Raw genomic sequence first — 25,115 nt, forward strand, 5'->3', positions numbered from 1 at the left:
TTTTTAAAAATTTATTATAGAAAAAGCAAGTTGCCAATAATCCCCTTCAAAATACTCCCCATAACTTTGAACCCATTTATCCTCTTTCCTGAGTATCTTGAGAGGAATAGATCAAGAATAGAGTGACTGCTGCTTCCAAGTGCCATCCAACATAAAGCAGGTTGGTAAAAACATTGCAGTGTGTCCTCATCACCTTATTTCCCCAATTTGGTACCTCGCAACTTCTGGCTCTTTCCCAAAGTCAAAAATCATCATGAAACTTAAACATTTTGAATCCATAAAGGCCATTGAGGCAGCCAAAGATACTCAGCCAAAGATACTCAAGAGACTAAACATCTAGAACCGCTTCAGAAGGTGTCAGGAACAATGGGATAAGCGTTTGAAGAAAGGGGGAGTATCTTGAGAGGGATTAATGGCAATATGGTCTTCTACTATAATGAATTTTTAAAAGTTAAACATTTACCGTATTTTTCAATCATAATGTATATAATATGGTGAGGGTATAATATAATGAGCTGCTGATTCTACTTCCTGAAATCATAGCTGCAGGCAACCTCTGATAACAAAAGAAAGATAAGACAAATTGATGATGAACAGGGACACAAGGTCATTGTGCGTACTATTAGCCTAACTATAATCTATGGTATGGTTATAAATGTAAGGAGGCCACTTGCAGATCTTCAGTTCAAAACTACTCAACAAGAAATAGTGTGATATCTAGGATTTGCTTCAAAACAATTCACCTAGAGTCGCTGGTGAGGACAGTAAAAGATGAAATAAAAGTGGCCATGTGTTTATTATAGTTTAATGATAGATACATGAAAATTCATTGTAATATTTATACTACTTTTATGTATACTTAAATTTTTCCATAATAAGAAATTTTAAAAGAGTCCTCCAAAGAAAACACAGGAAAAGAAATCCGCAGATCATAAATATCACAACTTTTCTATTTTTCAAACACCCCTAGCCAAAAAGGAAAAAAATAAGGAAATACTCTAAGCAAAAAATTTAAAAATCAAGTATCACACTGGGAAAATTGAACAGCTTGCAGTCATGGTTTCACAAACATCATAACAATGGCTTTAAAGCTTCATTTCAGTATTCCAAAAGCAAAATAACAAGTATATGGTTACTTATAATAAAGCTTCTCTTACTATTTCAAGTATCTGCTTTTAATAGTGATATCAACACAGAAGCACTGGTGATCTCAGGTTTATGAGAAATTGCTGGTAGTTAAATATGCCTTTGATTAATATAGATGGGGAAATGGATGACATAATTACTGTCAGTGTGAACTATTTTATGAACAAAATCTTTGTAAATAACAAAGGAAACCATTTTAAAAATTTAAAAAATCCTTTATTGGCACAAGCTTTTGAACCACAGTTATGAAATGTAAGATTTGCACCCTGCTTGCACTAGCTAAGTAATCTGTACCTGGAAAACAGCCAAAAGATGGGTACAACATGGATTGTACCACTAATTTTGGCTAAAATTTGCAAGAGACAAGAAGAGGTCATACAAGGCTAGAGCTCAGCTTTCACAACAAGCAAGGAAAGTCATGCTCCACGTAAAATCATCCTCCCAGGCTCAGAATTTGACTTACTGACCCTGGCAGACACCACTCCTGGAAACTGACCATGGATATACAACAATCACGACTTATGGTGCGGTTTGGGGAAAGACCGTGTGTATAGCCTACTCCTATACCATTATGAGAACAAACTCAGGTTCCCTTTGATCAGAATATGCCTAAGACCCAACAAGGAATCCTAATATGAGATATGATATTTTAAAAAGAAAGAAAAAAGTTCATGGTTTTCTATTTTCTTTTCCAAGTTTTCCTAACCTAAACAATCTGTTTTCTTTCCAAAAAAAAAAAAAAAAATTCCAAACTCTGAAAAGGAAATTTGTCTGACTTAATGGGTAAGCATATAAAAGCTAGATGGAAGGGAAGTATTATGGGAAAACCAGAGTAGCTCAGCCTTCTGAGGCAGACTTCCAAATTTATTGGTGAAACGATCGAGGGTCAGAGAAGGGAGTGTGTGGGTAATAATTATGAACGAGTTACATGGCAGAGGTCAGCTAAACAAAATTCAGTTGTTTTCAATTTGAAAAATCACAGTTCCACCAATTTACAACATGAGCTAAGACAAACTTCTATTAGTTTAAATACGTACTTAGATGTTTTTCATTCATTTATCCATAACTTAAGTCTCATTTTATTACACTGAGAATGATATATCACAGGGTCTTATATATTTAGTAAATATTTGTCGCATAAACAAGAGAATGAAGTAGCAACTACTATTCACCAAATTATGAAATCCAAGACTAAAGCCATCAGAAGTGACAAAAATAAAATACACAACTTATGACATTATGATTATTTGTCTATCCAGCATTCACCACCTTGGTTTTCTTCTAAGAAGCAATACACCAAGCTAACATGACTTGTTTCCCAGACTCTTCTTGCAGCTAAGGGCATCCATGTGACACAGTTTTTACCAAAAAGATGCTGGAGAGAGGGCTCTGAGAAAGTTTCTTCTTCTCATAATATTCCCTTCTCTCATCTCTGGGAGGTTCAGAGCTGCCTCACATCCATGAAGACAAAAGTCAAAACACAAAGAGTATAAAGAAAGAATCTGATACTCTGATGGCATTTTGGAAATGCTACATCGGCCCCAAATCCTTAGCTTTCTTGAGCCTGCATTTCATGTTAGGAGTGACAAATTTCTGTGAGTTTAAGCTGCTGTTTTCAATAATTCATAGCAAAAATTATTCCAGAACATGTCAGGAATAGTTTATCTTCTCCCCTGCTGTGTGCTCAGAATTTGCTCCCATGCACCTGTGTAATAACAGTTACATCAACATCACTGACCTCATCAACAGTTTCCATTCATCAGAAGAGCATGTCTTACACTAAAAGCCAACAGGGTGAAGAATTGTTGGAAAATCCTCAGAAACAAAAGGCCAGGCCATTCTACCTAGCTACACTGTCCCCTCCTATCAAGGATGGAAAGTAAAAGAGCAAAGCTAGTCCAATGGACAAAGAAATGGAGAAACTTCTGATTTAAGATGGTCTTCAAAACCTGTATGTCTCCACAAAGAAAAGTTATTATCTGGAAGTATGGCTAGATTGAACACAAGAAGTGAAACATCACTGAAAAACAAAAGCAAGAACGCAAAGATACCCCTTTGGAGGGAATTAAGATTGACCTGATTTAAAAAGCTACTACTATACTTCTTCAAGTCCTCAGGAATGTACCTTGTGCAAAATGTAAAATTCTACAGCAATTTTGTTCTTATCTCCTCATCTCTCTGATACAGCTCAAACTTCTAAAGCTCCGGAAGCTGGCATGTAAGTATTGACAAGCACTGACTGAATGAACAAAACAACCTATAGATCACTCTTCCAAGAGACTTCACGAAAAGTATAGTCTTCATTTCTAAAAATATAAAATGAGTTGCATGAATAGTTGAAGTGAACCATGATGGCATATTAATTGTCAAATGCCTATAGAATGAAAAGAAGAGTAGCTATTGTAAGTAAATTGATGTGTGAGGCACTTTACACCTCATGTTTCATTTAGTCTTTACAACTCTCTAGTTAATCACTAATGTGTCCCCTTCCTGTGACGACAAGTTCAGAGGGAGACACAGAGGTCACCTAAGGTCACACATTTGGGGCAAGGCAGACTGGATATTCAAATCTAGGCAGGTCAGCCTTTGTTCTTCTATTTCATCACGTTGCCCCCTCACTTTAGTTTTTATTAAAATATTATTTACAAACTACACACAGATATTAGCTCAGGGAACATTCACAATGTATGGCTTCAAAAGCAGAGCAGGAAGAGTTTCCCATTTAATCTCTTCCCCACTTGCTCTCTTGCCCATATCATAAACCAGACATTGTTCCACATAACATGGACATGGATTTGCTCTAGCTTATCTTACAGCTGTAAGGAATTGCAAAGGTTCTACATATTTATGCATGTTTTTGAAAAAGCTACCATGTGCTTCCATGACCTAGAAATGATGAAAATAAACCTGAATCTGGTTTCAGACTATCAGAAATCAACCTATGCTATAGTTTGGATCTTAAATGTCCCCCAAAGGCTCATGTTTTGAATGAAGGCTTGGTCTCCAGACAATAGCACTACTGGGAGGTGGTCAAACCTTTAAGAGGTAGAACCCAGTGGGAGAAAGTTAGGTCACTGGAAGCACACCCTTAAAGAGGGTAGTGAGAACCCATCCATTCCCCCCTCTCTCTCTCTTTCTCTCTCTCTCCCTTCCTCCCTCTCCCTCTCTCCTCTTTCTCTTTTGTCTCTGTCCCCTGATCATGAGAAGAATAAATTTCTTCCATTATGTTACTCACTTCCATCATGATGTGCCACTTCCCACCATGAACTGAAGCCATCAACCAAAATAAACCTTTCCTCTTTGTCAGTTGATTATCTCAATTATTTTGTCAGAGGGATGGAAAGCTGACTAACACAGTCCCTTCTCCATGTATGATACAACATCACAACTCTCCTGTCATGCTTAGAGATAGTTGGTCCCTGGGTGGGCTTAAAAATATAACTTCCTGCTTCTATTTACATGTTAGATATCAAATCAATTGAAGCAGCTTAAAATATGTACTCATTTTACCCAAATGATTACTCATGTTAACCAAAAGAGGGAAAATCTAACGCAGAAAGAAAAAAAATTGGACACGGACTGCAATAGACTCCTAACACTTTTCATTGAATAAATAATACCTCTTTCAAGTTGATGAAAATCTTAGTGAAAATATTTATCCAGTAAATAACTTAATGAAATAAACTGTTATGGCTCCAAAGAAACATAATTTAACAACTTCATCAATTCTCATGGAGAAAAAATAGACTCACCACCCCCGAAACATTTGGTAATTATTTTTACACAATATGTGCACAGTTTATGACGTATGTGTATAGATGGAAAAATTAACTGTAGTGTGTTAGCCTATACATGATTGCTCTGCCACTTCAGTCTAACCTATACAGCAACTCTACAGCAACTCAGCATATTTTAGTAGTCATCATTTCTGTAGCAAAAGCTATCAAGCCCCCTTTGGGGAAGTAGATTGAAAATGTATTAGAAGTCAAACTTACTTTGGGATAGTTATTAGGTAATAAAGCATGTTTCCATTTTCTTTCCTACTGATTATCTTATTATTATTTTAAGATAATTCATTTTATCTATTTGGATTTCTTACTTGCAGATCTTCAAAAACAATCATAATTTAATGTTGAATCTATTTCCAATTAATGACTCAATTTCCTTTTGGAAGGTAAACATATTCTTTTTTTTTTTTTTTTTTTTTTGCTAATCTGTTTCAATACTTCCCCGTGATACAAATAAAATAGGATTTTAAATTAAATAGCACTCATAATTTTTCTTCTATGAAGTTATTTTGCAGTATATTCAATCTTCACCAAAGGGCAATGATTTTAAAAATCGGCCTTCACAGAGAAAAAAAGAGGAGGAAAAGAAGAAAGGAAAAGGAAAAGAAGAAGAAAGAGGAGGAAAGTATTTTCACAAAGACAGCATCTGGCAGTAAAGAATTCTGTACTCAATTTTACTTTTTAAAAACCTAGACTCAACTCTCCAAGCATCTTAGCAAATTAGGGCTGGTTTATGAATGCTTTCCTTGTCTAAAGTGTACCTTAAAAAATATGCCAAAAGCATTGATATTCCAGTTTGCATTTGACCCCACAATCAGAAAAACACTGCCCCATTTACAAAATGAAATATTGAGGTCCATGTTAAATCAACTGCCACAACCAATTCCAGGGCTAGACCTAAAAACAGCTTTAAGTGTTAAAATAATGCTTTTCTATGCACCAGCTAACTTTCCTTATTTCTTTTTCTGCATCTTACAGTAATTCTTAACAACCGACTAAGGCTTAACAAATTATACAAAAACCTAGTCTACAAATAAAGTTTGAGGAGTTATATTTAGCAGTTTTTGATTATATTGGACACAATCTTGGTACAGCTTCCTACATAAAAAGTCTAGACATAAAAGGAATTCTTATTAGCTTTAAAAGAAAAAAAGAGAACGGATTTAGATTAAAAAAATTTCCACTATGAAAAGACCAATTTTTATCACTCATGGGAAAAACTATCAATAAATAAAAAAGAATATGGTGTTTCTCATTTTGGCCTACAATGATTATCTATTAGGATTAGATTAAGGATACTTTTACCTTCTTTGTGTTTTCAGTTATTCTCCAATGTTTGTAGAGTGGTTATGCAACACTTTTACATGCTCCAGGGTTATTTTAAAAACTCTTAGACACTACTGAGATGTAGTCTCCTTTTCGCTCACAGAAAGTACTATTGTATGTTACATTTTAATGCATTTTTAAATATACTGTTAACTAAGTCTAATCAACTTATGACTTCTACTACTGTCATCATATTGTACCAGACTCTGGTACAAATTACATATATTAAAAGTTTTGAAGTTATTTTCTAATTTAAAATAAGCTAACTAACAAACAGATATATACATTTTACTTCCATATCTGTTTCAAAAATGAAGGCAAATACCTGGGTTTTGTTCCAAATTCTCCTTCATCTGTGCCAACTTTGCCAAATATAAAAATATACTTGTTATATTTTATATATTATATATTACATTCTATATCATCGCTAATAGCTGTAATGGGACTATAGCATTTATGTATTTATGTCTATACACATTGCATATATTGTGTATATAGATGTAGATATTATGACTACATCTGCACAGAAGGACATATACATATTCATCATATAAACATGCATATGTATGTACACATTGATATATGCATAGTTATATGACATAGAAAAGATATAAATAAAAGATATGAATATATACAGTCCAGTACAAAATGTATACACACTTTGAGAAAAGAAAAATAGTATGATGGTTTTTCAACAAATGGTGTTGCCCTTGTATGGAAAACCCTACAGGATGTTGTATATTGCAGAAAGCCCATTACATTGCTAGCCCTTAGAGAAGAAATTGAAAATGTATGTGCAGCAATCTCAATGACCAAGGATACCCAAGCAGAAGTTCACCATATTAATAAAAGTCTGGAAGCTAATAGCCACCACTTTGAGCACGTCTTGTAATTGTAGAGGCCAAAGAAAATTTGTGTTAATCCCATGATGTCTCAATAAATTTAGTATTAAAATATTTATGCAAGTTTTTCTTTTCCTGAAGTGTGTATACTTTTTGGCAGACTCTGTATAAGATAAAATGCATATATATGATTTAAAAGAAACATAAATAAATACAAATCTCTGCATTGTTTAAAGATTTCCACCAAACATGGCTATCAATCTAGTGTCAGGTATTATCTACCTTGACCAACCTGGCCAACTAGTTTGACTGAGCTAACAATAACTTTGTATTGTTGTTTTTCCACTTCAGTGACCAATTATTTAACCAAATTAGTAAAGAAAGCTACAAATTAAAAACCTCATTCCTTTTATTTATCAGCCATCCTTATCTTCCCCAGAAACTAATATCCAATATTTACCATGAGTTTATTTATTAAGCATTTAATTGATGGTTAATGTTTCATGTTACTACAAACAGAAATTATAGAGTGCAGCAGTTTACAAACTACAACTGTAGCTCAAGGTTTAACATTTATTTGTGTACCCTGCTATTAAGCCAATAACTCAAATTCTTTAAAAGAGAAGTATAATAGGAACTCACCTATTGTTGTTTCAGATTTTCAGCTAACATCTCATTGCTCCAGATAATCATGTGAGTTCTGGTCACAGAACCACAGGGCTTGGTTGCTACGTGGGACCAACCCAGGCCAAAGCTCACCCCCAGCATGTATATATGACAAGAACTTTGCAAAAGATGATTCTTCAAAAAAAACATTTACAGTTACTTTTTCTCCCCTCTCTACCAGTGTAGTCCAAGTGCCAAAGCAACCTTCATCAACAGGCTGTAGGTAATGAGGGAGACTGCTATTCCACTCCCTGCTTGAATGTTTGCCTCAGTGTAGGAGTTCATAGCCTGCTCCATGGGACATGAGTAATGATGGAGTCTCCAAGCCTGGCTGAAGCTTCCTGCAATAACAGAACAATGCCACAGAGGCTCAGTGGCAATGGGAACAATGTGGGCTTCAAAAGCCAGTGGTGCTGTGAGTTTCCCTGGACCAAGTGAATACCATGGGAGTAGTCAAGTCTGATTGAAAGGTTTTCACCCAAGTGGGCTGCCTGGACAGGGTACACGGACACTTCAATAATGTATCAGTAAAGAAAAGGAGCTGAAGGCCACAAGTAGTCATTCAGGGATGGCATTGCCCATATCAAGTAATGTCATAGCGCCAGTGGACCTTTCAGTGGATCTCCAAAGAATCCATCAAGGTGTGAATGTGAAAGAATGGCCAGGCCGTAATACAAACGGCACCTGCTAAGTTCAACAGCCTTGGCCTCTTTTGCACCCCTGCCAACTCTGGAGAAGCTGGAGACAGTGAGTAAGAGACAATGCGAGAGTTAAACTAGGAATTACCTTTCTTCCTTACTACTAATCACCAAGGCTGGGATTAGGCCTGAAGACTGAAAAGGAGAGAAGCCATAAAGTGAATCAGAGAATGGGTGTTTTAATTATATTCTCCTACAGTTTTTTAATATTTAAAAATTAAGTTGTTGCAATATTTTAAAATGACTAAAAACCTATGAGATGTGTCAAAAATATCATCCAAAGTAGAGGAGGGAGAAGAATAAAGCTATTTCTGTTTGTATCTTGCTAAATGTGACCTATTCAACAGACTAGTTATAGTGGTTGGTATAATTATCCAATCTATAAAAGGCTTTTTTTTCATACAGTTAAGATGAAAACAAACAGAAGATATAGATCATCAAAGTTCATATTTAACATGCCTAATAAACTTTAACTTCTGATACAACCATTATTAATAATGACCTTAAATGTAAATGGACTAAACACTCCATTCAAACAGCAAAGACTATCAGAATAGATTTAAAAAGTAGAAATCCTAACTATGCTTTCTCCAAAGAGACACCTTTTAAACAGAAACACACAAACAGTTGCAAAGACAGAAAAGTTATACCATGCAAACACTAAATAAAAGAAAGCCAATCTGGCTGGCTATATTAATAATAAGACAAAATAGACTTCAACACAGAGTATTACCATAGATGGAGAGGAAAACTTCAGTGTCATAAAAGGATAATTTGGAAAAAGAGATGTACAAGCCTACATCTTTTACTTATTAGATAAAGACATTCAGGTGAAATGACATGACTTATTCAAGTACACACAGTCACCAAGGGTGATGACCAGTCACAAGTCACGTCTCCCAATTGTCTTTTCAGGGCCTTTTATATTATAAAGACCCCAATCTGAAATGATTCAACAGGAAAGCAACAATGATATTAGGTTAAAATAATCAGTTGAGGAAAGACAGCCTTGGAGAAAGCCACAAGGAGATGGGAAACAGAGGATGGTGTCTTGAGTAGCATCTGACTCCAGACTCAAGCTCTGCAATGTGCCAGTTGTGTAGCCCTAAACAAGTTACTTACATGAGCCTCAGTTTCCTTATCTAAAGAATGAGGACATTACCACCTGTCTTGCAGGACAGATGTAAACAGTGATGCTAAAGAGAAGGAAATCAGTATCTTGGCCAGGATCATTCCTGAAGACTTTGCCTCACTCTTTTTAGGGTTGAAAGGTCCAAGGAAGCAATGCAGGCAAGGTAAAAATGTCATTGGTAATTTCATCCTCATTTCCCCTTATGTGCCAAACTGAGTCATGCAATGGACATATTTTTCAATATTCTTCTAAAAAAAGAGAAAAAAGAATTAAGATGTGTTATATGCATGTACAAACTCTTCCTGGTAATTGTAATCATGTATTGCAAACATGTAATAATAAAAATTAATTTAATCAATTAAAAAGTTAGAAATAGCATTTTGTTCAAAGGAATAAAAAGCTATTCCTGTGTCTTGTGGTTATAACAACCAAGAGTCACATCCTTAGAATTGCATGCCCAAACTTCAGCATGGTGAAAGATTCTTCAGATAATAAACTATTTCCCATGGCTCAGTTTATGCTAAGGCCAATGCTTGATCAAAACTTTTGACAATTTTTGGATTATTTTTGTTATGTAATTGAGAATTTTATAGCAATAGGCATTTACAATCACATTCGGCTTTATCATTTCAGAACCTAGTCAATTATCTTAAATGTCAAAGTTACAGTCAAGGTCAATATATATTTTCAACTGAGGAAAGGATGTGTCAGCAAGGTAGATAATGCCCATTTATGCTGCCTTACATAATCATATGAAATTTAAGAGTAAGACAAAACCTGATAATTAATGTTAAAAAATGCATTGCTTAGATACCAGTTTTAGAAACAGCAGAATGCATACAAATCCAAAATAGGATGTAAAAAAACATGAAATCAGGAACATAAGTAGAAGAACATGATGTGGCCAGTGTCCTCATCTTACATATTAATTTTAGAATATATTTTATAGTCTACTATGTACTAGCTACTGTACAGATCTAACTTAAAAACTGAGAAGTTAGAGCTGTTTGAAAAAGCCACACACAACTAATAATTTATTCAATACATTCAAATCACCATATCAGTGTATGTGAATCACTGACATTCTATCCACATACATAAAGAGAACTAGATGTCCTACTACCTTGACCTCATTCTATACTGTAGCTATGTCAGGTTCTGGGTGATATTTTAAACAAAGCATATACCTACACAATCAAATTCCTACATGAATTAACTAACAAAATAGCACTATAGCATTTAAAAAGCTCACTCAAATACTATTGCGAAAAAGAAAAATTAATGTATTCTTTTGCTGACTAAAGCATATAATGTAATTCTTCCTGTTTAAGATATCTCTATATCCAGTCTTTATTTTCAAGAATGTAATAAATAGAAATTGGCTGGTATGTTCACTATTTTATAACCTCAGTTCCACAAATATTTTATTTCTAGATCAGCAACTTACTTATGAATTAATAAAATAACTCATGGCACCTCAATTGTGCTGTTAGGTTTTCCCCCTGACAGGCACCAAATCAAGCAAAACAATGTATTATATTTAATGAAATTATTATGCTAATTTCTTCTGCACACAAAAAAATCGACAAAGGAAAAGTATCAACTGACTAAAGAAAAATTAAAATATTTTCTGGAGTACTGTTAAAATGTTAAGAAAGAAGAGTCAAAAACATCCTTATTTCATTTTAGAAAACTATCCTAGGACTTAGGTTGATAGAGAAATCCAACTAGGACACATTATTTATCAAATTATAAATTAGGCAAGAAATCAAGTTCCTAACTATAGAAAAAGATTTAAGCTCATGTACCTCCTTTAAGACTTCTTAAAGGAAGAGTGTGAAACTCACAACAGAAAAATAAAAGACTAAAAGAAATACATGACTTACCTAATCTCTACCTGAAAGCAAATTAACTCTTATCAAAACTCAGTGAAAGCTAATACTCTATCATCTAAGCCAACTGGAGACAATGATCGGCTTTTGAAATTAGGAATAATGTTGAAATACCAAAATTCTTATTTTGAAATGGCGGAGTATATATGATTTTTATTATTTATCAATAATCTACTTTGACCATTCTGTTTTCCTAAAGTACCAATTATACTCCTTAAATAACTTATTCAACAAGCAAGTATAAAGTGCCTGCTCTGTGTTAAATGTTGTGCTAGATAAATGGGGAAACAAAACTCAGCAATCTTAGCCTGGGAAAGCTCAGTGTGTATGTGAGTGATTGTGTGTGTGTGTGTGTGTGTGTGTGTGTGTGTGTGTACAGGGATGGGATAAAAGCAAGTAAACAAACAAACAAACAAAAACCATGTACTACCATAGAGACAACATTCAAAAAATGATTAAAAAGAAAAAGTAAAACAAATAAATAAATCATTTATTTATCTTATTCTGTAATTTATTTTGTTGCTATTTCAGTAGGATGACTGCTTTCAGATGCATATAAAATAAACGCCTACTGTATCAGCTCCCTGTTACTGTCATAATAAAAATACCAAAAATGGGAGGGTTTTAAACAACAGAAAATTTATTTTCTCACAGTTGTGGAGGCTGGAATCCCAAGACCAAGGTGCCATTAGGTTTGGTTTGTCCTGAGGCCTCTCTCTTTGGCTTGAGGACTCTCACCTTCTCATTGTGTCCTCGTGTGGCCTTTCCTCTGTACACAGACAGCCACAGATGAGCTGTATAAATTCAGGTCAGCCTTATTTTGCAGCCAATCTGTACCACTGATCAACCAGGTAAGCTTGAATAAATGCTTCAATCACTCGGTTTTCCTAGTATCAAATGCTAATTACTATACCTAAACTGCAACATTGCTGAGAGAATGAAATAGGGTTGCATTCACAAGGCTCACAGCACATGACCTAAGACTAAAGAACAGTAGAGTTTGGGCTTGATTTTAGAAGTATCTTGGGAAATCACAACATTCTAAAAAACTGCAAAGCTACTGTGTAAAGACAACTACATCAAAGAACTGACTCCATTTCTTCCTTCAGTGTGCCTTTTCATGTCTCCCATTCCACAGGGTGGCTCAAGTGCCTACCACATCCAAGTGTTGCTTGCTTGCATGTGTGTGTGTGTGTGTGTGTATGTGTGTGTGTGTGTGCATGTGTGTGTGTGTGTGGAGAGAGAGAGAGAGACAGAGAGAGACAGAGAGACAGAGAGACAGAGAGAGAGAGATCGATTCTGTGGGATTCAGACCTTTTGGAAGGTAGGAAGTCGTGATTCACCAGCACTTGTGTTCCTGGCATCTTGTCCCTTCTGCAATAAAAAACCTGTTCCCACTTCTAGGAGGAAATGGGCACAAATTTATCATGAAATATTCTAGACCAGAAATTCTACAGATAATTAATGCTCTCCAACAACACTAAGAGCACCTTGGTTCAGTGAAAAGACATCTAGGGATCTTGGATTCCTCTTGGTCATCAATCATACTGGAAAACATGTTGGTCTGTTCTGTTTTTAAAACTCAAGCTCAGAAAATAAAAATTAATATGTAAATGAACAATTCAGAATGCCTGGTTCTAGCAAAGTCACTTTCAGAATATGTATTAATACCCAAACTCTCTACAGGTTTAAATTTTCTCCTTTCCTCTTGTAGCTTCACAAGAAATCCGTGTATGTTACTTGTAACAGATGGAGAGAAACTTTAACCAGTGACTTTGAAATTCTTTCAAAGGGAATGAAAAATGGACAGAATGAGGCCAGGCTTATGATTCTCAGAGGGCCTCACAGGTCCAGAAATGCTCTAAATAAAAGGAAATATTCTCTGTGTCTCCAAGTGCTATCATGAAGTATTTTCTGAGCAGCTGCAATAACTAAACTGTAATCCTCCTAAATGCTGTCTCCATTGAAATTTGAATAATAACATATTTAAGAATCAACATAGCCAACTAGCACTTTTTCAACACAAACTAAAAGAAATTTGCTAAATCAAAAAGATGCCAATTGCGAAGAAAAACCTCTTAAACACTATTAACACTTCAAGCTTGGAGGTGGGGTAGTTAAGACTTTCAAAGCCAGTCTTTTCACACAATTCAAACTATTATAAATAGAATGCTCCCTCCTGATTTTGGAATTCTAAAAGATGCTCTTTCAAAACCAATATTCAGTGGAATATTTCACTTCAATTAATTAATAGCTTTCTCTATTTGGCACCGCTATATTCATAGGCCATTTTGAAAATAAAGTGCTACAAGAAAATAAATACAAAGCATTTTAGATTACCAAGAGAATAATCTGATTAAATAAATTCTTTTTTGCCCAAAATTTTGAACCAAATTTGAATGAAAGAAATTTCTCTGATTCAAAGCCTTAACACACCAAAAAAATAAGCATAACTTCATTAAAATGGAACACATAAAATAGAAAAAAACAGCATGAATGTGTACCCACCAGGGATAAATGATAAACTGTCTTCAGAGAAATACCTCCTCTGAATGTAGTATACTAATATATTACAATATGAGCATCTCTGTTAAAAGAAATAATAAATACAGAGTTTTCAAGTTATTGTTTTTCCAAAGTGATCATTCTGCTACTTTGCAGCCACTAGTATAAATAATCATGGAATGAATACTGGCTTCATTCTATTAAATATGGCACTTCTTTTGCTTACTCATTCATTGCTTTTCTATTTTACCCACTCTGCAGAATTTGCAGTAATGGCACTTATTTGTTCATTTAAGACACAATGACTTAGTTTGCAGTATACACCAGATTTTTCCATTCTCCAAGAGAGTTATGTTGTGGCTAAAATTTGCATCCATTCAACCTGAGCACTGAGGTGGGACCGCCACCTTTACTGGAGTTGAAATCAAGGATGGCTTTGCAGAGACAAAGGCAATTGCGCAGAGTCTACAAAGACCTATACAGGATTCAGTCAGCTGAAGAGAGGGATTGAGTACCAAGTCACCAGAGGCACAGTGGTCATGGCTTTTGTGTTCTTGTATTTTGATAAAGCTTAGTGTAGATGATGCAAATAAAAGGAGTTGAAACTTCATTGTAGAAGTCAGCCATGGATGCCTTGCATTTGGTAAACTAAGGAAAAAAACTAATCCTAATAGCAACAGGGAATTGTTCAAGTATTTCAGAGGTAATGCTACAATAAGATTTGTTTTGTACAAAGTACTTTAGCTGAGTGTGGAAGATGTAGTCAAGGGGCAAAGATATAAACTTACAAAGGAGCTTTTCATTCATCTGTCTCCTCTAGTAAAGTATAAACCCAAGGTCAAGAGCTGCAACTGCATCACTGTTAGGATACTTGATGCTCACTTAACAGCCAAAAGAATGCATAATGGAATGAATGAAAGAGATATGAAGGTCAACTGAAAGGTCCTCGGAACAACCAAGACATGAAAGGATAAAGATATAAACATAGGTGGCAGCAAGGATGGTGGAAAAAATACACAGAAATGTGAGACATTAATAGGTTAAATGAACAGGTGAGTGACTTGTTTCATAGAGATTTGGAACCCAGGATGACACATATTTAGAGTGAAGTTGAGAACCTCTGTTCTGAAGACTTTGATTTGGAAGCACTCATAAGACTTTAAGGGTAAGATCTTTATCAGAAAACAGGATATATCTGCAGCTCAGATAGGAAGTCAGGGATACAGGAATGTTCAGTGACTAGGTGGGTATAAGAATGGTACAAGTGATGAGTCGTCTCCTACAGAAAGTTTATGAAATAGAAAGGGTCAATAGGGCTGGAGGAGATTTAGCTCAGTGGTTCTGCAGCCTGTCTCACAAGCAGAAGGTCCCGAGTTGGATCGCCAGTACAAAAAAAGAAAAAGAAAGAAAGGGTCAAGAGCAACCTGGAGACCTCCAGAGAACACTATTCTAAATGCTGGAAGGTAAAAGTCATGCTTACGAGGCTCTCCCCTAATATATGAAAATAATTGTGTGCGTAGGAGACAAGCAAACCCTTAGAATCAGGAACTTCAGATGTCTCCAATGATAGCCAAAGAAATGAATTAACCTAATGCAGTTCCTTCAGGTTGCAGTGCTGATGTGACTTCCCCAAAGTTACCAGCTCTGGGAATTTGCACAGTAGTACCTGCTAATGTCTGGAGTCTTGGTATCTTATGTCATAAAGTTTGGATGTAAGAAGAGATGAACTCCTTCTGGCCTTCTGATTTTATGATCTCCACCAAGTTTCACTGCTCATTCACTCAGAACAAGTACACAAACCAAACAGAGCAGTCGTCACCTTTTCAATCGGCAGGACCAAGGAAGCAAGAGAAGAGATGAGCCCGCAGCCTCAGACTCTGACTGTCATGCCAAACAAATGGAAACACAGCTTGTTCGTTTCTTCTCAGTCATGCTAATGATTCAATTAAATTGACTTCTTTGAAGGAAAATTACTGTTAATAACCTTAATTTCCTCCTAGTCTCTTCCCTCAGGTACCTGACATTTTAGACAAAATATTTTCATAAAATATTAAAAGCAAAGGAATTATATCTTCCGTATCCAACTCCATGGTGACAGATTTTATGAATCCCTCTACCTCTAAGCTACATTTTTGGCTCATTGGATAAATACATAAAGTTTCCCATTTTATGCATTTCCTAAGAAACACAATCCATTCCAAATGACACTCAATTTCTTTGAAATGTTACTCTAAATCTCACCACAAATCTTACGGATACCAACCTTGTGGCACTATGGAACATTTTCAACTTTCAAAGTAACGATTGTGGCTGCAGTTTTCTTTCCCACAAACCAGGGAACAAACTTTCTAGCCTGGTCTGTCACCTATGCACACATCTGCTCTGTGAGGGCACAGGTGTGGGACCTGTCATTTGCCTTCCCAGGCCCACTCACCAACCCTTCCCACTCTCACCTTTGCCCTACAGTTTCTATCCAGGTTCAGCTATTGGAAAGCATCCATGGAATCTGGGGGTCAGGCGCCGAGAAAGGTAGGTGTACTCATTTCCCACTCTCCCTGCTGAGATATTACAGGTAGACTGTGTCCTCCACAGAGGGACACAGCTCTAATGAGACAGTCCTTTGGAGCTGGAATAGCATCCCATCATGGCACTTACCTCGATTGGTTCCCTACATCAGCCCACACATCTTTTAAACAATCCCTTTATTGTGCCCTCCTCAGAGATCTTGGTTTGCAGGGCCATCTCTTCCCCTCCAGGTGCCTCTGTAGGATAAGGGTTTAAAGAGTGACCAGGTGGTGCCCTTCCCTGCACTTTCACCAACATTATCAAAGGAAAGTGACTGTAAACTGTGAAACACTAACACCTTCCTGAGCACACCAAGTGGAGACTTTCTGGACTATGCAAGGTTTCCATGCCAAGGAAATATGGCTGCATCCGATCATATTTCTACAATTCACAGTGTGCTGTAAAAATAAACATGGAGAAGGCACACACCAGAATCTGAATGTCACTGCCAACCTAACCAGAATTTTTCTTAACAAGTGGGTATCTAGAGAGACAGATGAAAGAAGCAAATTTGTCTCCGGAAAACAGAAACATGATTTTATTTTCCTGCCATTTTTCCACATCAAGATTTACTAACCCTGATACTGTAATACTTTAAGGTGATTCCAACCACTGTAGTGAATGTCATAAAATTCTGAAAAGCATTCTCTAATTTTATATTATTGATAACAATTATGGTTATCAAAGGAGTCGGTTCTGAAGAAAGTTTTAAACTGATAACCTAGATTTTCTGTATTTTTCTCACTATCTTTTAAAATGAAAATATAGTGTAATTCCTAATTTATATAGTTCTTTATCTAAAAATCATTTCTAAAAAATCATAATTAACCAGGTATCTATTATAGAAAACCCAGTAAAACAGCATTGTTTTGGAATCTCTTGATTCTCTAAGTGGAAGGTAAAAGGGGCCCTTATATAATTAAGTGCAGTTTTCCCTCAGTGACAAGTGTTTGGTTCCAGGATGCTCCACAGATATCAAAATCCACAGATACTCAAGTCTTTGATATAAATGCTGTAGTACTTACATATAACTGTTCCACATCCTCCCCTAAACCTTAAATCATCTCCCCATTGTCTACAATATCTAATAAAATATAAGTCATGGTTATATTGTATTGTTTAGAGAGTAATGATAAGGAAAAAATCTAAACACGTTCAATAGCAGACACAGTTTTTTCCAATTATTTTCAATCTGTGGTTATTTTAACCAACTAATGTAGAACATTTGGATTGGAGGGCTGATTGTATCAGAAAGTCTAGAGCTACAAATACACCTGGACAGGCGTTTGCAGTGAAACAAACTTAGCTGTCTCTGGGTCAATATCAACCTCTGTTGTGTGTTGGCTGCACAGGGCATTGCTGGTCATGCCCTGTCTCTGCTAGAAGGGCTTTAGAGAGTCACAGATACCAAGCTGATCAGACAACAGATTTTCAATTCTGATTGTACAAGACAGCTCTTTATTAAATGGCTTTTATACTAGCCTATTACCTGATATATTCTTTTTAAGTATTGTATTTTTGAGCCATTTTAAGGACATAGTCTATTTCTAAAGTCATTCCCTAGGATACTGTATGCAACTGGTATCTTAGTGAATTAGTAAAGCAGTGTAATCATGTGGGCCATGCTTCACTTAGATGACACATACAGGTGCATAAATCAAGGATCCCCAAGATAGAAATTTTGTGGGGACTTTTTTGGCTGCACCCTCTCAAAATTTAAAATGTGCATATCCTTTTGATCAAATAGTTCTGTTTCTTGGAATCTAGTTTTAAAAAAACCGTCACAAATACATAAAGACCTATGAAGAAAGAACTTTCTAATCTTTCAGTTTGCAATAGTGGAAACAGAGAAATGATTAAGTAAAGTATGGTATATGCACACTCCCAAATTTTATGCAATGTTAGAAAGACCGAGGTAATTACTATACCAACATGATTACATATCCACAATGTACAGTTAAGTGGAAAAAAGCAAGCCATGGAAATATATATACAGTATGATCCAGTTTATGTAATAAGAAAAGACATATATATGTATTTATATATGTAAATGCACAGAAAAGGGGTAGGAAGAGGCAGTCTAAACTGTTCCCATGGTTATATCTGGGGACTGGGGATAAGTGTAGGCGGGAAAGAGTACTTTACATTTTTCTTCTGTATTTCTACATTGTCTTTTTTAACTGGAACATATTAGTGTATCACATCATTTTAAAAACCACTGAAAACAAAACTTTAAATTCCAGAGAAGACTTGGGTGATTTGTCCAAGGATAGCGCATCAGTAGACGTGAAGAAAAGCCATCTAGAAGCACACACATTCACTTGATCCAGCAGGTCCCCCCATTTAAGAGAAATGAAGAAAATGAGGGCTGTTAAGTGGATTGGGCCTTGAAACACTGACCTGCAGAAATGGATCTACATTCTATACATTCAGGACAAATATAGCAACTATCAAACAGCAGAAGGGACATCTTGTGACTGGTTAGAGCTCAAATCAGTGACACAGAAAAGAGAATTTCCATGTCCCCATAAAGGAATTCACCTGTTTCTCCATGCTAGGTTGCTCTTATTTTAAAGGAGCACCATAAAATAGAGAAAACCAGATCTTCCCCCTCTCAACTTTGTATATTTACTAACATCTTGGAAAAATGGAAGAGAGAAAAAAATCAGGCAGAAATTAAGGATCTGAATTCCATGTACGCTTAAAGTAAATAACAATAATAACCTTTGTAAGAAATCTATCAACCCAAAAATAAAAAAGGCAAAACAAAACCACTGACATTTTCTAGTACACTATGTTTCCAAGTACTTACATTTGACAAAAGGCTCAAAATGAAAGTTCTTAGGCTGAATTCATTCCACAAATGTGTTGGGTTTGGCCATGGTTTGTGTTTATTTTAATTATTTCCAAACATTTTTTAAATGAGATTTCACACTCCAGATAAGTCTGGATTTCACTCTTCTCTTGAAAATATATAGGCACTAGCAACCCTGAGCCCCAGGCCCACCTGGTAGGAATCTGGCGGCTCTGAGTGGCAGCTGCTCTCTGGGAAGGGGCCCAACATAGTTCCTCAACAGACACAAGTCCTGTACTCCCTATGGTCCCTGCCACCTGCTTGGCCACACTTGGGCACATCGCTAACTTTATCTTCCTTGGGTGCCTGACTTAACCTCCTCAAACCTAAGCTTCCCCAAACATAAACTGCAGAGACTGTTAGGACTCACCAAAACAGACTGTTGGGAAGATAAGTAAAGTAGCACTTATCAAGTGTTTGATAAATATCGGTGGGTGGGTTTGTTTTGTGTCATTATTTAAATGCAAAGCAGAGATTCTGAGTGTTCTCACTGAAGCCCAGGAGGAAAACAGGAGCCACACTGGTGCTGCCTCTTCTTAAACACCAGTGATCCCCATATTCTTCTAAAGGATGTTTCTTTCCTTCTAGGCCTAAATAGCTTGTTGATGTGGTCTTTCTAAACTCTTGGCTGGGAGACACATATGCCCTGGGAACAGTTATAGTTTCAAAACTCACAGTCACAGAATCTTGAGGCTGTGAGGGCTGAGCTAATGTTGGATCCCTGAATTCAAATGCAGTTATAGGGTTAGGTGAGTCCAAGAGAAGATCTGGTACTTCACGGTTGTCCTAGGGGTAACCAGAACTTTCTGTATACACAGGATGACAATATAAAAGTGTTCTTTAGAAGTTTTAAAACAATCTCCTCCACCCAGTTTGTGTGGATAGATGAATGTCATTTGCCTTATGGAAGCAAATGAAGAGGGTGAGCAATAATATTAGCAGCATTAGTAGGAGGAGCAGCAGCAGCAGTGGCATGGTACCCTAAGTCATTCACAGGGCAGCACATAATAGTGGGCACATTAGTCCATAGGGTTATTCTCACCTTTTAATGACAAGCACTGATGTTGTGAGCAGATGCCCAGGATCACAGGACATTGTCAGGATTCAACCTCAGGTCTGTCAGACCCAAATGCCTGGAGGTCTCAGCAACTTTACACTTCTAAAAGCAACCATAGCAGCATCCCCCAGCCACTCACCAGCTGCTTCAAAAGAGAGTTTTTCTAGAGGAGATGTTTTGTACCTTCTACGGGTCACGGACACAGTTTGCAACCTGGTGAATCTTCTAAATCCCTCCCACCATATTTTAATACATGATGTTAAATAATTAAAAGTGCAATAAAAACTAATCATATTGAAATAAACAAAGCAAGGTAATAATTCTTAAACTTGCATAGCAATACATGTGTTTCTTTTCAACCTATTAAATGTCGAGGTCTAGAAGTGGCTCTTGCCCTAATTCTTACCTGGAGGTAAAATTTGCCAGCTGTATTTATGGACCCACTAAAGCACATCCACAGAATTTGGTGGGATGGACCTGAGGAGAGAAATTCCTGATTTTGGAGAGAAAGGGAGATGGTAAATGTAAAATGAGTGGTCTGTGGTGTCCTTCCAGAAGAGCTCCTCGTAATTAATGTAAGTTAATTGTTTTCTTGTTTCTAAGGAAATGGCTACTTCAAATTCCTATATAGTCAAGAAAGCCACAGTCATCTTCTAATTGTTCTGGAGGAAAAGGACCTTGAGAAGGGTAATGTATTCTCAAGCAATGATGCCTGGCCCAAGGGTGTTTCAGTCTCTACAGGTGCAGTTTCCCAAAGGATCACAGGAGGACTGTGAAAGAAACTCCAAGTCAGGGGGAGAAGATAACACTATCTTGCGGTCACATGGGGTATGACATCCTCATTGAAGGTTTTATACATAGTAGACAGAGAAGTCTTCAGAGAAAAACTTCCTGATTTATGACCCTTGCAACTCCTTTGATTCCATAGAGTACAGGAAAGAGAAAGTAGAGAGAAGGGAAAACAAAATTCAGCCGGTCATTCATTCCCTTGAACATAATGTTCTCCTAGCTGAGATTTAACAGGTAGGGCATTTTACTTTCATCTCCTCTAGGAACTTGGGAGATACCTTCAGCACAGCAAAAGAATCCAAAGGCCTGAGCATCCAGCCAGGTTTTAGAAAGTGGAGTATGGAGGTGGTTGTTGCAATCCAGTGAAACTGTGGGGTGATTTTTTGACAGCAGGCTTAATTCTAACAAAGATCATGCAAACTTCTGACTCACCCACTCAGTAATCTATTATTTCCTGGGTCTATCTCCACAGTGGGCTAAGTACACCCGCTTTCATATTTGGTAAACTAAAGAATCACAGCCTGTAACCGGCAAAACCTTTATATCGTTCTAAGGAATAGCTGGATAAATAATATTACAACTTGAAAGTATTTCTATTTTAGAGAGGGAGTCTTTATCAAAAGAAAAACTATTAAACAGAAAAACAAACACTAAGGAATACAAGCAAGGTTATACTATTTCCTGTGTGTGACAGAAAGAGGAGACTGTGAAATGGACAGCCCTGAGAATTAACAGTATACCTGCAATCACAGCTAACATTTAAACACCAACAGCAAAATCAGACAGCCACTGCTGATGCCCATCAGGGCTGGAAAGCCATATTTATTTCACAATAGGTGGATTAGTCTTTCTGACAAACATGAATATGCCTACAAGTTCATATTATAAAGTGAAAAGAAACTATTTTAGAAATTTCAGTCTGGACATGAAATACCAACTTCATTAAAGTGTTTCCATCAGTCCTTGACCTCATTCCACATAGTAAACACACAAGTTCTTGATTTTAGAAGGACTCACAGTGATAAGATGGTTTATTAAAAACTTGCATCATCAGTGCTAATAAACATCTGGTTCATCCTGACTTTAGAAGGGGGTCATAAATGACAATAATTTGATCCCAATTTGCTAAATAAGTTTACATTTCAAAGAATATGTGTGCTTCTGCAAAAATATCTGCATTCACTATTAAGGACATTTGTGGAAAACACAAGAAATACCTATACTCTTTCCTTCCCATGATTATATTCCCTAGGTGTTCGGATCCCAAAAAGATGCAACTGAATCTCAGCGCAAATTTTTAAAATTAAAAGATCAAAGGTGACAGCAAATTGCTAACTTTTAGCAAATAATCTGCAAAAATTGTTCATTCATTCTGATATTTGAGCTCTCCAGCTGCATACGAAAAACTGGAGATGCGAATACCCTAAACACAGAAGCTAACTTCCCTTACAACAGGACCTTTCACAAATTAGCACGGCCCTGTGATGAGTTCAGCTGAAACAGTACAGCAGTGCCACAGCTCAGGGCCATCTCAATTTCACTCGCATGGCTGAATAGAAGACGCATGTAAGGCAAGCAGTTAGTCATCATCTCAATTCTTTTTTTTTTTTCCATCATCTCTATTCTTAATGGATCAAACCCTAAAACAGACAGAGGAGAATCCTAGGAAAATGCCACATTCACTGAGATTGCCAAAGAAAACTATCCCCTGTTGCCAAAATCAGCAGTATACATTAACCTAAAGGGAGGTTGGATATGTTCTTGGAAAAGTCTGGTCTCTGCTGGGGACAAAATATTTCAAAGGTGACACAGACCTAAAAATCCATTCTGCAAAAGCTTTTTGGTAACCCTTATCACTTTTTAAACTCTCCTATTTCACTATTTCATAAGACAAAAACACACTGCCCAGGGTTCCAGATCATGTGGGTAGTTTAACATCACTCATATTTTCAGGCACACAAATATAAAACTTCCAAAAGCGTATTTTAGAGCAAAGCTCTTCTGCATGGGTGTGCATTTGTAAAAATAAAGGTACAATTATTCCAACAGATGTAAATGTGCACCTAGTGATCAAATGAAATCTTTGAATTTCTGTTTTGACAGTTACTTGTAGAACAGCATTTCCACTCCGATTAAGTCAGAGCTGAGTAGTGATATCATCAAAGCTAAATCAAAACTAAATTCTGATGGCTGAATAATATCATTGGAGGGAACCATAATCAGTTATCTAATATACGATGCCTTGAGATATGTTTTAATACATTACCTTCAAAAGGTTACCAGTTATAGCAGCAAAAGTCTCATCTACACAAAAATGCTAATCAAAATGCTATTCCATTTAAAAAGTGAATTTTTATGAAAACAGGTGTTCTCTCAAGACAGCAGTCATTTGTTAAACTTCTACAGTTAAAAGGATGACATAATAGAGCAATACACCAGCTGAAAACCATGCAAGACAGTCCTATGAAAAACAGCATTCTAGATTACATAACACAGATATTCAGGGATTACACCACACACTCCTGCTGGGTTAGATTTTTGATTTTCTGTATGATTCTGTAACTTAGGCCACTGAAGTTTGAAGAATACAAAATATTAGGTTCTCAGTTCAACCACATAGTTTTGAAACCAACAATCTTGTAAACAATTTTGTTTTTTGTTTTGTTTTGTTTTGTTTTGGTACCGGGAATCGAACTTGGGTCCTTGTGCTTACGCAGCAGGTGGCATAAACAATTTTTTTAAAAGTTAAATTTTTATGCACAACATGCAATTCTATTTAAAGAGCAGAGTGTCCTCTGACACTTTCTTAGCCTCTTTGGAGAATGCCCAGGTAAAGTCACCAGTTGCTTTTCTTGGTCATGCATACTTTATGAATCTGATTTCTCTTGAAAGAGAAAATGTAAATTCCGTTTTGAGACGTTATTATAGCTGTCTGTTTGGGCGACAGTATTGCTAATCCAACAAAATTGTTAAACAGCTATCTCCACATATCTGTAAGTTAAATTTACAGACTATCGCATTCACGATTAATATATATATATATATATATATAGTGACCATCCATGAATGCTTTGCCGAAAATTAAATCTCAAACACTGTGCTTTACAACAAGAGCTTGAATCAGTACAGGAGTTTTTTAAAAAGTCATTTCTCTGCTACATGCATATCGATGGAAATATAACAGGCATTTTACCTTTGTTTCTAGAAAAACGATAGTTTCTAAATTCTAGATAAGGCTGCACTTAGACACACTTGGAAACTGGAGAATTTCACATTTTCATACTTCTGCTCAGTTGTCTACAAAGTCTACGCTCAGAAGTACTGTACTATAAAGACGGGATCTAATTGGTTAAGGAAAAAAGCAACTTTAAAATTGTAAATTTAAGGCAACCTTTATTCTTCTTCATCTATATGCTTTTAGAAGGCCCAAATACTGTCCCCAAGGAATGCCAAGGCTATCAATGTTGTTTTAAGTGGAAATGGTCCATCGTTTCCGATTTCCCCGGGAGAGGTTAAGAATATTCACTCGCGTACACATTTACATGCGTTGCACGGCGCCAACTATTTCCAACCAAAATAATCATATACACGTCGAGCCAAGCTATTCCGAGCCCCAAAGTGGGTGAATGTCTGGATGGTCTGAGGAAACCCAGCAGGCGATGACTACAAGGGAAGGGGGTGGCGCCGGGGTCCCCTGCCTTCCGCGCGCGCAGGGAGCCTGGCACCCCGCACCTGCACCGAGTCCCCGGCAGGGCATCCGGGTGCGCGCGCGCGTCCCGGACGCACCCGCCGAGAGCGAACCCAGCCCACGGGCCGGGGCGCACGGGAGCATCCTCGGGCGCGATCCGGAATGCC

The 25,115-nt window shown here is 36.7% G+C and overlaps 1 protein-coding gene and 1 long non-coding RNA gene across 26 annotated transcripts in view; both read right to left on the reverse strand.

Moving 5' to 3' along the window:
- Positions 1-25,115, reverse strand: part of Plcb4 (phospholipase C beta 4) — a 384,134-nt gene that overhangs the window by 358,517 nt on the left and 502 nt on the right. The gene's annotated exons all lie outside the window — the stretch shown is intronic.
- The window catches only part of LOC147824653 (uncharacterized), an 85,178-nt gene extending 60,063 nt beyond the window's left edge, over positions 1-25,115 (reverse strand). The window contains exon 1 of the long non-coding RNA XR_015441967.1: positions 1-25,115. This exon is cut by the window's left edge and continues 19,323 nt beyond it. This is a non-coding gene — a long non-coding RNA (uncharacterized LOC147824653).

This window comes from Heterocephalus glaber, unplaced genomic scaffold (assembly GCF_053883595.1).
Source record: "Heterocephalus glaber isolate CG9 unplaced genomic scaffold, H.glaber_assembly_v1.0 deba00001532, whole genome shotgun sequence".
NCBI lineage: Eukaryota > Metazoa > Chordata > Mammalia > Rodentia > Bathyergidae > Heterocephalus > Heterocephalus glaber.